Source organism: Actinia tenebrosa, unplaced genomic scaffold (genome assembly GCF_029948245.1).
Source record: "Actinia tenebrosa isolate PJP-AT-01 unplaced genomic scaffold, QUT_ActTen_1.0 PGA_scaffold0__85_contigs__length_37466705, whole genome shotgun sequence".
In the NCBI taxonomy this organism is placed as follows: domain Eukaryota; kingdom Metazoa; phylum Cnidaria; class Anthozoa; order Actiniaria; family Actiniidae; genus Actinia; species Actinia tenebrosa.
The window spans coordinates 2618553-2631456 of NW_028292569.1; the positions used below are offsets into that span (position 1 = coordinate 2618553).

Here is a 12904-nt window from a genome sequence, read left to right on the forward strand (position 1 = left end):
AAGTAAAGACTCATATTCTTCGTTGTTAATATCGACTTGACCTTCTTCGGTAAGGGGATCAAAATCACCTTCTACTTCCATTATATATGATAAGCTCAAAGTTAAATCCTAACGTATTACCTAAGCAGGTTGGCGGGCTGAAAGCAGAACGCACCTTTCACCGGGTTACATTCACACCTTCTAGCGCAAAGCCGGGGGAGACGCTGTACGTAGGCGTACCCCGCCTAACAGATAACCTAGTGTTGGTTCCTGGTACCCTGGCGCTAAGGTTTGATTTGGCGGTGCAACCTACCACCGCAGATGAAAGGATTATCGTTAACAACCTTGGTCGCAACATCGTTTCAAAGATGCGAGTAAAGTTCGCCGGGGAATCCCTCTTAGACTTAAACAACTATGACCTGTACACCACCTACAAAGATCTGTGGCTGACTGCATTCGAAAGGGCACAAAAAATAGAGCAGGGTATCGGTAGTGTAATATTACGTAAGGTTAGGACTCCCACCAAGACACAACCTACCGATTCTGGTGACGCAACTGACGTGGCAGATGCAAAGGCCATCAAGACAGCCTATGGTACTAAATACGTAATACCATTGGACTTTGAGGCTATTACCAGCCACGGGGTTTATTATCCTAGACAGTTGAGTGAGTTGCAGTTTGAAGTGACCTTAGCCAACATGACTAACATCATTGGCGGGTTAAGCACTGCGTTGTCGGGAAGTATTCATCCATACGCCATTACCAACCTGGAATTGCAGTATGAAACCATACACTCCGAAGATCTAGCACGTAGCGCTGGCATGGAATACAGTGCTGGAAAGGCTTTCTTGTACGACCACGCGGTAATGTACAAAACCTTTAGTTTCCTGGATAAGACAGACGCGGTAATTACTCAGAGCATTAATTTACCACGTCGTAGTCTTACGGGGCTGATGTTGGTATTTATTAAACCTTATGAAGCCGGTAAGCGCGACTCTGAAGCCTTTCATAACCCCGGCATCACCAACGTCGGAATTAGCATCAATGGAGTTCCAAATAAGGTGTATTCGCAGGGAATGAAGCCCTCAGACACCTACAGGGAAATAAAAAGAAAGTTTGGGGATCAAGTTACACCCGGTGAGTTCTTTACCGATAAGTATGCACTGTGGATTGACATGCGAACCACCAACGACGAGGATTTACATGGGCAGGGATTGCGTCTGGTAAATACCCAGGACGGCATTACCCTGGAAATCAAGCGTGACTTAAACGCTAGCGCAGGCGACTCAGACAAGATCAATGCATACATCTTCGTGGTGTCTGACGCCCAGTTGAGCGTAGAAATGAATCAGCTAAAGAGCGTTGCGTATTGATTCGCGCGCTGCGCTCCCTCATCCAAGGATAAAATATCCCTTACGTATATGATGCTTCGCGTATTCAAAAACAACGAAACCAAACTGCAATGCATAGTGCAAGGCGATAAACTTTACTTCAAAGCGAAGTCCGTGGCTGATGCCTTAGGATACGTAAATTCCAGAAAAGCGGTGTCCGATCACGTATCAGGGGAAAACAAGGTAACTTTGGGATCTATAAAGGGTGTAAATCTGACTGACACCCTTAATGCACAGCCACATTCCGTTTACATCACTGAAATGGGCCTTTATGAGCTAATATTTGGATCTGAAAAGTCCGTAGCTAAGGAGTTCAGAAAATGGGTGTTAGGTGACGTTCTCCCTACCCTCAGGAAAACGGGTAAGTATGAAATAGAGCGACGCTTTGACGGTCCTAACAAATTAGTCTTTAAGATCGAGAATGAGTTTGACCTGCATAAGAAAGTTGTGGACTACATACGTCGGTTCCACCCTATCCTACTGCTCGCACCAGGTCTTGGAGAATTACAGGACTCGGTCTCCAAAAGAATAGTATGTTGGCAGAAAGGTTACCAGGCAGGTCAGCCTGACATCTTAGTTCTTAATGCACATAAAAAATACAATGGGTTATGCCTGGAGTTGACGACGCCTAAGGGTAACGGCGTATTATCCTCAAATCAAGAGGCGTTACTCACACAATACGAGGCAAATGGTTACCTAACCATGGTATGCAACGATTACGACCTTATATGCAGGGAGATCGACTATTACGCGGAAGGCATTCGTGTGCCTTGTCCTTGGTGTGTTAAGGCTTTTAAGACGCAGGAGGCGTTAAGGACTCACCAAAGAATATTTCATAGATATAATGATAGTTGAACAGACACACTGGCGTGAATTAGTTCAAGGTCGTACATACAAAATAAAAAATTACGTCGTTTTCGAAGACATCAGCCGTTTAAGACTGGTCTTGGAATGCGACGGTAAAGAGTGCACGCTATGGGCACCGGACTGCGTGAGGTACGTCCTTCAAGGTGAGGCATTCACACACATACGCAGCTATGGTAAGGTCAGCGGTCGATGGAAGTTCGACGTAGAACGTAGGGTGGATGCTAATCCTCTTTGCGATTAGAAGTCATCCTCATGAGCGGCCAAGTATTGGTCTGCTACGGCGGACCTCATTTTTTCTGTTATGTTGTAAGCGGATACGGTAATTAAGACACCACCTATGAAAGCTGCTGCTGCAAACATATATTAATGTAATTTCTGCTTATCCCTTAAGTTCTGTTTAATGTAGCGGCGAAACGACACCATGTAGTCTTCGAATGTGCCTACGGGCTCCACTTTGGGGTACAGACACTCCCAAATGTGTTGACCGCTACGTTGACAACCACAACGATCGCAAAGAGCCTCCCAGTACTCCTGGTTCTCCCAAGGAGTGCCTTCGTATTGGTCGAAGTTCATGAAGAGCTCGTCCACCTCTTTTTTATGTCTCGTTAGGCGCCTTGCAGTTTCCTCGGGGCAACAGCGCGATGCTACGTCACCGTGTTCCTCACAGGTAATTTCAACCAAGCGATAGGGGCGACAACGATGTACATGCCAATCGTCTTTAATGTCGCTGTCGCAGCGTGGGCAAATTCCCTTAAGACAAACACGGTGGCGGACATGGTAGTCCAAAGACTGGACACTGCTTAGGTGCTTATTACAGTTACCGCAAAGAGTGTTATCGTCTCGGGTGCGTTTGCAGACGGCATTGTCGATGTGGTACTTCAGCGCCTGTGGACTGCTAAAGACCCGGCTGCAATCGCCGCAAGTGGTAGTCTTACGACGCCCGCATACGTTCTTTTCTACGTGGTATTGGAGCCTTTGTCGGCTACTAAAAGATTTGTTGCAATCGTCGCAGTTCATTATAACAAGGGGAAATAAATGCTCAATATGCGGTCCTTAGGGTTTGCAAGAGAGTTTTGGGGGACCTCCTTAATTTTCTTTCTTATTTATTGTTATATTGCAGGGTCAGTTTCTAGCACCTCCTTAATTTTCTTTCTTATTTATTGTTAAATGTTAAGGTTGTAAGAGAGTTCTGAGTACCAGCTTTCTTTCTCGTTAAGAGCATCTCTTTTAGGAGCAACGTAAATAAGAGGGTCCTTAGGAACACCCTTACGATGATCTTAGAACAATAAAGGAGGTCCTTACAACCTTAACATTTAACAATAAATAAGAAAGAAAATTAAGGAGGTGCTTAGGAACGACCTTGCAATATGACGATGAAGGAGGTCCTTGCAACCTTAACATTTAACAATAAATAAGAAAGAAAAATAAAGTGGTGCTCGAAACTCTCTTGCAATAAGTAAAGTGGTGCTTGAAACCTTGCTAATCCTCTTTCTGGACATCAGCTAAGGTCCTCTGTGCTTTAGGATCCGCAAGACACCAATGTCCAACGAAGGATCCTTCGACGAATACCTTATTGCAATGGAGGCAGGTGTATTTCTTACGCGGTTTGGGTATCGGTGGAGGAATGATGCAGTCAGCAGGTACTTCGCACGTAATGCAGTCCATATATATTCATGGAGGATATCGTATGAAATCCTTGACGGACTCCTTAGCCCACGTTGCTATCGTTACCAGCGCACCAAACCTTTCCGCGCGCTTCAGGCCCGACAATTCGTCGTATAAGTCCTGCACGTGTTCCTTTAAGCGATCGATCTCCTCCCTTTGCATTTCTATGGTATCTCTTTTATCTTTTGCGTCAGCAACGATCTTTTGCACTGCTTCCATATATATGAACCCAGATCATATGCCTTGCAATGCTCTGATAGTAGGACCCACCGGCTGCGGAAAGACCCAGTTCGTCGTGGAGCAGCTATTAGGACCCTTTAGATACCGCTTCGACTACATCGTGCTATTATGCCCCACCTACGTGAATAACCGCACCTGGACGGGTATAGGAGTGAAAGATGACGACTTCTTTGTAGATATCTTAGATCCTAACGAGTTATCCGGTCATCTTAAGTTTTGGCACAAACAATTCCCTAAAGATACGCAAACCTTGCTCATACTGGATGACATTGCCTGCGGGGACGACGTAAAAAAGCGCACCTCCGAGCTCGTTAAGCTCGCCTTCAGCGGTAGACACGACAATATCAGCGTTTGGTTGCTTTCCCAGCAGCTTACCAGCGTCTCTAAACCCTTTAGGGAAAACATAGGATCGCTTGTCGTCTTCTACACGCCCAGTAAGTCTGACCTGGAAACCATCTTAAGCGACTACGGCGGTGAGATATCCAAGGAACAGTTACACGAATACATGCGGCACCTAAAAACGCACCAACATTCCAAGATGATCTTCTCTTTGAGGTTTCCGTATTCCATTAACATATATGGACATTGAGCAGCTCTTAGATGAAGTCCCCACACAGTTAGACGAAAGTAACCTCAAGGAACAACTTAACATCCTCGTGTCTTCTGGGAAGTGTAAAGAAATGATAGGCAAGGAACTTACCCATGAACAGGTTAATAAGTTGTCAGACGAGGAAGTTAAGAAGTTCCATAAGAGGTACGAGGCCGCCCTTGCAAGTAAGACCACGGACGCCGTAGCAGATTCCGCTATCCGACTTGCGACTAAATTGCTTGGACTTGCGCTGCCCATAGACGACGTGGAGCAACTGCGGAAGGACATTAGCGAGGACTATGTCATCGCCCAAGAACTTAAGATAACCTGTGGGTGGTTGTCTTTGAAGTGCGGTAAGTTAATGGCAGTCGCCTCTGCGGCACTTCACATAGCTCAGCACGTCGACTTGAAGGAGGTACTAGGTTCCTTCGGAACATCTTGGAAGGACTTCAAGAAGGACAGAGAAGTCGAAAAGGTCTTCCAGGCGGCACTTGCTGATGATCAAGTCGCCTCAAGTACTTAGTCAAGTCGTTGTCAAGTCGTTGTCAAGTCGTTGTCAAGTCATTGTCAAGTACTTAGTCAAGTCGTTGTCAAGTCATTGTCAAGTCGTTGTCAAGTCATTGTCAAGTACTTAGTCAAGTCGTTGTCAAGTCATTGTCAAGTACTTAGTCAAGTCGTTGTCAAGTCGTCCGTAAGTCGTTGTCAAGTCGTTGTCAAGTCGTCCGTAAGTCATTGTCAAGTCATCGTCAAGTTACTTGTCAAGTCCTTCAAGTCCCTTAATATAAGATGAGTGACACCGAAGAACAACCACCCGTAGAAGATACCAAGATTACCAAGGCTAAATCTCCAGGCAGAGTCGCTGCCGGAAAGAAGCTCGCGGAGATGAACAGGAAGAACAAAGCCAAAAAAGAGGAAAAGGTGGAGGAATCCTTTTGGAATCCTGGGCACGTCATCGGCGCGTTAGGAGTTGCTATAGCAGCAGGCAGCCTTTACTTACAATGGCGGGCTACGAAGCCAAAAGTAGAACCACCAACATATCACGCACCTGTGGAGGTTAGAAAAAGTAAGATCCCTGAAATGGAGTAGATTTATCACCCGTGGCGACCTAGATTTTCCTTATCGCTTTGTAATATAATGTCGACCGCGTTGTTGAAAACTGTTGAAGAAGCAGCTATTATTACTTCCATCGTTGCGGGTATTGGTTGGGTAGGTAAGAAAGTGCTCAAAGAAGACTTTACTGAAGACCCAAGTAAGAGCTTCGCTAATTTTGCTAAGATGACCGCTGCCGTTGGCGGGGCTATCATGGTAAAGGATTACCTACGGAAGGAAAAGTACCTACCTAATGTATAATGGTTAGCTTAGTCGCAGGTGGAGTCATTGCAGCTTTAGCATTTACAGGGGCTAATTATGGTGGTAGATATCTGGATAGATTAGTTAGCGGTGATAAAAACGCAGAATCTAACGCCGAAAGGAAGAGGCACGACTTAGCGCTGGAGAAATATCAGCGAGACGTGGCGGCTTGGAATGAAAAAAGACAAGCTTACAGGGATTGGTTGGATAAGAACTACCAAGACAAGATGCAGGCGGATAAGAACTTCGAAAACACAGACTACGCCTTTAAGCTCTATGCGCAAGCGCATCCCACAGTGGCGTTAAAAAAGCCTCAGTTTAAGAATTACTACCAGCCTTCTAAGAAACAAAAAGACAATGAGCTGGTCTTCGTAGGAGTCGCAGGGCTGGCCGGAGGCGTGGCTTTGGCGTATCTAATATAATGATCGTCTTTTTGGAAAGCGACAAGAATGACTTTACCACTTATCTGAATCCCCCCATTAAAGCCCATAAGGTTCGGCTGGTTAGTTGCTCTTTGTACAATTCTTGGTATAATTTAATTAATGGCTTTGTCATCGGAACTTCCGGCACCAAACCAAAAATACCAGATTCCCATTACACCCCCATAACACTGGCTAAGGAGCTAGCAAAGCATGGATATACTCTTACCACAGGATTACCCCATGAAATGAAATTCAAGAAAAATAATGGGAGCGCCAATCTAAAGGACAGTCCATTGGTAGAACTCCTGGGCCTTACTAGTACCACGATAAATAGCGGCAGTACATATGATGTGAAATGGAAAGTCGCATCCTCTTACGAAGTCTATTGCGACTTGGTCCATAGTTACAACAATGGGGAAAAGTCTTCTCTTATGTCCAAGTTTCTGCCCAAAGGTAATCCATTTGACCTGGTAGAATACACTCCCATTTCTTTAAGTTATGATTTGTCTAATTTGGTAGAAAGCATAAACATCACCATTAAGGTGGACGGAAAGACGGTGGATTTTAACGGACGCAAGATCAATCTTGTTTTGGAATTCATATAATGGGCCGCGTAGAGGACAAACTCAAAAGGATTTACTATGGGCCTGAAGGCTATTGGAGAGGAGCATCAGCTATCAAGAAACTCGCGACCGCGGCCAGGGTATCAGATGAAACGGCTAAGAACTGGTTGAAAAAACAAACCATCTGGCAGGTTTATCTTCCCGTGCCTAAGTACATTCCCAGGCCCAGCTTTACCGTAAATACCCCTAATGAAGTTCATCAGGCGGATTTACTTTTCTTACCGCACGATAAGGTGAGAAGAAAGACCTATAGATACGCTTTGACCGTAGTGGATATCGCAAGCAGATACAAGGACGCCGAACCCATAACCAGCAAGGATTCTGGGGAAGTCGCAGAAGCCCTAGGTAGGATTTATAAGCGCGTTTTGAAATGGCCTAAGCTGCTGCAAGTGGATGCGGGGACAGAGTTCATGGGCGTGGTTACCAAAACCCTGAAAGACCACAGCACTAAGATTAGGAGAGCCGAAGCTGAGTACCACAGGGGTCAGAGCATCGTCGAAAGATTTAATAAGACCCTGGCCGAGCGCCTCTTTGGGTACCAGTATTGGAAAGAGCTGGAAGATCCCTCCAAACGCAACAGGGAATGGACACAGCGGCTCCCCCAGGTCGTCGCGGCTTTGAATAACGAGGCGGCCAGGGCTACGGGAATGAAACCCAAGGATGCCATAAAAAAGAAACATGTGGAACACAAGTCCTACGTCAGAAGTTCAAGGGCGGTCGGACTGAAGGAAAAAAAGCTACCCCGCAACATAGTGGTCAGATACCTCTATCAGCCGGGGGAACTCGAAGGTGGCAGTAAGAGAGCCACGGATCCTAACTGGTCTTTGGAAACGTATGAGATTTCGAAGTCCGTCACCAAGGAAGGGCAACCCGTGTTGTATTACCTAGATGGCCCAAGTCGTGGATTTGTCATGGAAGAGCTGCTCATAGTCCCCAAAGACTCAGAGTAGTGCTGCTCCACGCGCCCGATTACACTCTAGGCATGTCAGTCTTACGTTACCTCTGCAATGCCCGCGTTTGTTGTTGATACGATCCACGGAGAACTGCTGATCGTCATTCGGGTCAAACCTCCATAGTAGAGGTATGTTACATTTGGCACACCTTGCCCCTTTCTTATAGACGTCGTCCACACAGAGGTCGAACGTCATATTTTTTTCTTCGTCGTGGCGCTTGTAGCGAAGGAGTTTCTTCGTAATGTTCTCTTTGGCTGCGTCTTCTGGGGTCTTATCGTAACGCAGTTGCGGACCCCAAGCTCTTTTCAATTGCTTGGCGTATTCTACGCGGCTTACGGTGGTGTAAATTAAGTTACTCCAACACAAACGCTGGTCTATGATCCACATCGTTTCTTTTACGGTTAATCCCTGGGCACTATGTACCGTCATGCAGTAACCAAGTCTCCAATCGGGGTGGGAAGTAATCCTTTCTACGTCTTTCATTTGCACCCAGGCTTTATCGTGGGTAACTGCGTTCTCTAAAGTAATGTCAGTGCCAGGTACCCGTACGTCTCTTTTCTGCATTCTGGTATCTCGGGGCTTATAGCAAACGGGTACGAGATTAGTGGGGAATCTTTCGCGGTGAATATTTAACAGATCTTTTTGAATACGGGCCTGAGAAGCGCGCTTACTACTTAAGACAACATCTTTGGGGTTCCAGGCCTGTAAGAATTCCTCATAGGACTTGGCTCGTACTCTCTTACGGAGTACTTTACATTGCTGAGCGTCTGTAAGGCCCCTTAGTTCCGCTTTGAGGTTCCTTACTTGATCCTTGCTACGGTAATCGGTGTTAATTTCCTCTGCGTAATCTACCATTCCTTTTAACCATTCGTGGGGCATTTCCCCTGCTATTGGGGGTGGCTGGCAAGGATCTCCTGCAAAGATTACCTGGCACTTACCTTTTAGGAAGTCTACGAACTCTTTTAGGATTTCTAAGGGCACAGTACAGATTTCATCCCATAAGATCACAGGAGGAATATCATGAATAGCTTCTGGGACCCATTTAGTGCCATTCCAACGAAAGAAACTATGGTAAGTTTGTGCTTCAAAGCCCATAGCGGCGAGTTCGCGTTCTAAACGATGTGTAGGAGTTAATACGGTTACTTTAGGGAATAGTTGCAGGACTCTGGTAGTCTTACCACTGCCTCCTGTTCCGTAAAGATAAGAGAAGCGGTGGTAAGAAATGGGGTCTGTGACACTTGGTAATGGTTCCTCAGTCGGGGTTACCGTTCCTTTAGTATGATTACCGTCGTAGGTTACTCTTGCTCGCCAGGCCTTTATCTCTTCGTCCTTGACCCTCCATTGCCCGCTTTCTGCTAATTCGTCGTCGGTGTAGAACTCTTGCATCTTTTCAAGCACTGCAGGTTTGACGTACAAAGAGTCAGTAGCTACTCTTGGAATGTCTTCCTTGTCAAACCGCAGCAACATCGCTAAGAGATTAATGTGGGCGTAAGCTAACATGCTAGCACGCAGATGGTAATACTGCGGTCTGTGGTCTTGATAGTAACACAAGGCATTCCATTGTTGCAGGGAATCTGTGAAATGATCCCACTTCTCTACTGACACCATTGAACCTTGGTCGTGAGCTCGTTGCACGAGGAAGCTTAATTCTCCTTTATCTGTGATTAAGCGGCGTTGCATGTGCTTCTCCCCTTCCTTTGCGCCCTGAGTGAACTTACCAATAACTATGCGGGCGGTAGCATTGTCTTCTGGCAACCATTTGGTAAACTCCCGACGACATAATATTGCCTCATGAGCAGCGTACGTAAGGAGTTTCCGTTCTTCAAGGAACTTTAATAGCGGCACAGGGATCCATTCCTTTTCTTGCAGATGCTTCCCATACCACGCGTAAATTATGGGATGTAATCCCTTCTTTAGCTTCCAGCTGGTCAATCTAACGAATCCTGTTGCTGGGGCATCGTACGTACCATCCAAAGCTACCCTAAAGAATTGGCTGCCCGGATGTCCGTAACGGTCATAATACTCTTTACAATCTCCTAGGCCTTTGAAAGACGCAGGGTAACAATGTTTCATATCCAGCGAGACATACTCGTCCTCGTCGTATTCCATATTCCAAAGACCTCCGTGACCATGTTCTATGCAGGCTTTTGGAATTGGAAGGTCGCTAGGAGTCGGCTTCCAGCCATTACGCTTCTTTGCGGCTAAGAAGTCCAGGGAACGAGAACTTAATACTTCTTGAAAATCTTCACCCAGGTCTTCACAAACGCTGTCTATCTTCAGCTGTTCCATTTCGGGTCTATACAAAGTACCGTCTTGTGTCATAAATTGCCTACCTTCTGCGTCCATTAACCAGATGGAATTCTCATGAACCAAGTCTGCTAACGGAGATACTTTGTAGACTGAGGTCTTAACCTTCTTAGGAAACCTTAGTTCCCGCCAAGCGTGCCCATTATGTTGGTAGATAACAATAGGAGCTCCTCTACCTCCATATTTGTGAGTCCCAGAGTAAATAAACCCGTCTGTGATATCTTTAACGTGGATACGCCGCTCTAATGCCACTTCCAACTTCTTAATATTGGCTATGGTTCCTCCAGTCTTGCGGGTAGAATGCTCCCACTTTCGAATGGCTTCTCGGCGCTTTAAGGTTAACTTACCACCACGGGAAGCATCTTCAAAGAATTCCCGGACTAGCTTACCAACACAGTTACCAGGATGTCGCATTGGTTGTAACTTCTTTACATCTGGCGTGGGCATTTCATACGCCCCGTAAATTACCACTGTAACAGGGTAAGCAACCTCATAGAATAACATGTCAATTCCTTCTAATGCTCCCGGGTTGGTAGCCTTACTTAAGACGAACAGGTTCTTTTTACCAGACGCTCTAATGGGATTGCGGCCCCTTTCAATAATCCATTCCCCGTCCAGATACTTTATAAAGGTCAACTCCAAACGGTAATTACCTTCGGGCATTAGGTCGATTATCTGTTCTGCTCTTTCCTGTGTCATAGTCTCATCCGTATTACCTTCCATAAATGTCGTAAAGGCAAAGTCTGCGTCTAACCTGTCCAAAACCTGGGTTCTGAGTTTGCGCACAGTCTTGTTCTTGATACTTTTGATGGTATCCATTATATAGGACGTATTTTATACTTCGTTTGCGGTACCCAACACAGCAGCAGTAAGGGACACACCGCGGGAAATCCCGTAAATCTGCTGTACCCGCGTTCGTAATTCCCCGGGTAAAACCCGCAAATATACGGCATCGATCGCGAGTCCCCCTTACTGCTGCTTGTATAATTAGTTATAATTAGTACGATGAAAAGCTAAAAATTATTTTGGTGCATGTTTAGGATCGTATAATGTTCATAGGTTTAATATAACAAATAAAATACTTTATACAACAAGTGCTTGGCAGAGATCCGTCGCCTAATAAGTCAAAGCATGTTTTATGCCAATTAGGTTAGTTATTAGAAGAAAGAATTTGAATTGAAAGATAAACGAGGTTAAGAAGAAGTGGACATGAAAAGGCAAGACGAGCTGAGAGAATAATTAAAAAATGAAAAATAAAATAAAATAAAAATAAATAAAAATAAAAAAAAGAAGTCCCTGAGAGATGGCTCTTGCCCTATATTATAGAAAGTGAAAAAAAAAATCGCTTTTTTTTCATCCGCTTGCACTTTCTAACTTGGCCATAACTCGGGAAGATGAGTAGTATAGGCCGCACCGCACGACCCGGATTTTTGCGGTGGATTTACTAATTTTTGCGGTGGACTCGAATATATTTGCGGAGGATTTAATTATGTTCTAATACGTCACGCATTACGTGTGCGGTGGATTTAATTATTTTATTACTTATTACCATAAAATGATGGGCTAAAGGACGAGCAAGTGGTGAGCTATTATTTTTTAGGTGGGTTCGGGGCAGGTCCAGGCAAAGCTATTGTGTATCACACAATAAGGACAATCAAACAGCTGAGTTAACTACTCAAGAACAAAACGATTGAAGTCAATACTCTACTTTAAGAACGCGCTTTCTAAACTTTTCTATTCACTCAGTTGGAAGTACCACTAGTAGTTATTGCTAGCGTCCTGGCCAGATCGTTTATGCTGAACTTGAAGACATCAAATCAAGTGCAACAACACCAAGCGTCATTCTTCCTCCTCCATACAACTCTACGGAATATGCTGAACTTAAAACGTTGCGAAATCAAGAATCTACCAGCAATCCTGAACCAATATATGAGAGTCTTCCAGATATTTTATAAGATGAACTATAAAAACTCACCTCCCTCCAACTCACCTACAAGCCAGGCAGTTAACGAAAAAGGAAGCGAAATAATAGGAATTGATATCTTGATATGGCTTGTGAATTATTAAAAAATTCTCTTCTACAGCGAACCGCAAATTAGATTTATGGATATACCTTTTCGAAATATAATCGGATACCATATTTCTGTTGTTTGTACATAATTAGCGTGGTCCGGAGCTCTTTGTGTTTTCCTCCACGAGATGCCTATTGCTAATACCTTGTTTAAACTTTTATTCAATTTTATTCAATATCAATGTCACAAACTAATTTCAAGGAAGACAGTATGTTTTCAAGAAAAAAACAAGCGATTAATATAAACCTTGTTATTTCACTTATAACCTCTCCATATATGACATTAAATTGGTCATTTTATTGTAATAAAATTACTCTTAGTGCATTATTTTGTTTATAGTTCAGACTGAGAAATAAACAGAACACATGGTTCAACGTGCAAATCCTATTGGAATTGTGATCTGGAATCCGGAACTCTAAATAGATACGGAACTTAATAAAACCCAA

General features: G+C 44.5%; 1 protein-coding gene across 1 annotated transcript in view; it reads left to right on the forward strand.

Annotated features, from left to right (window-relative positions):
- LOC148913232 (uncharacterized) overlaps positions 1–12904 on the forward strand; it is a 131615-nt gene that overhangs the window by 76205 nt on the left and 42506 nt on the right. The window lies entirely within an intron of this gene.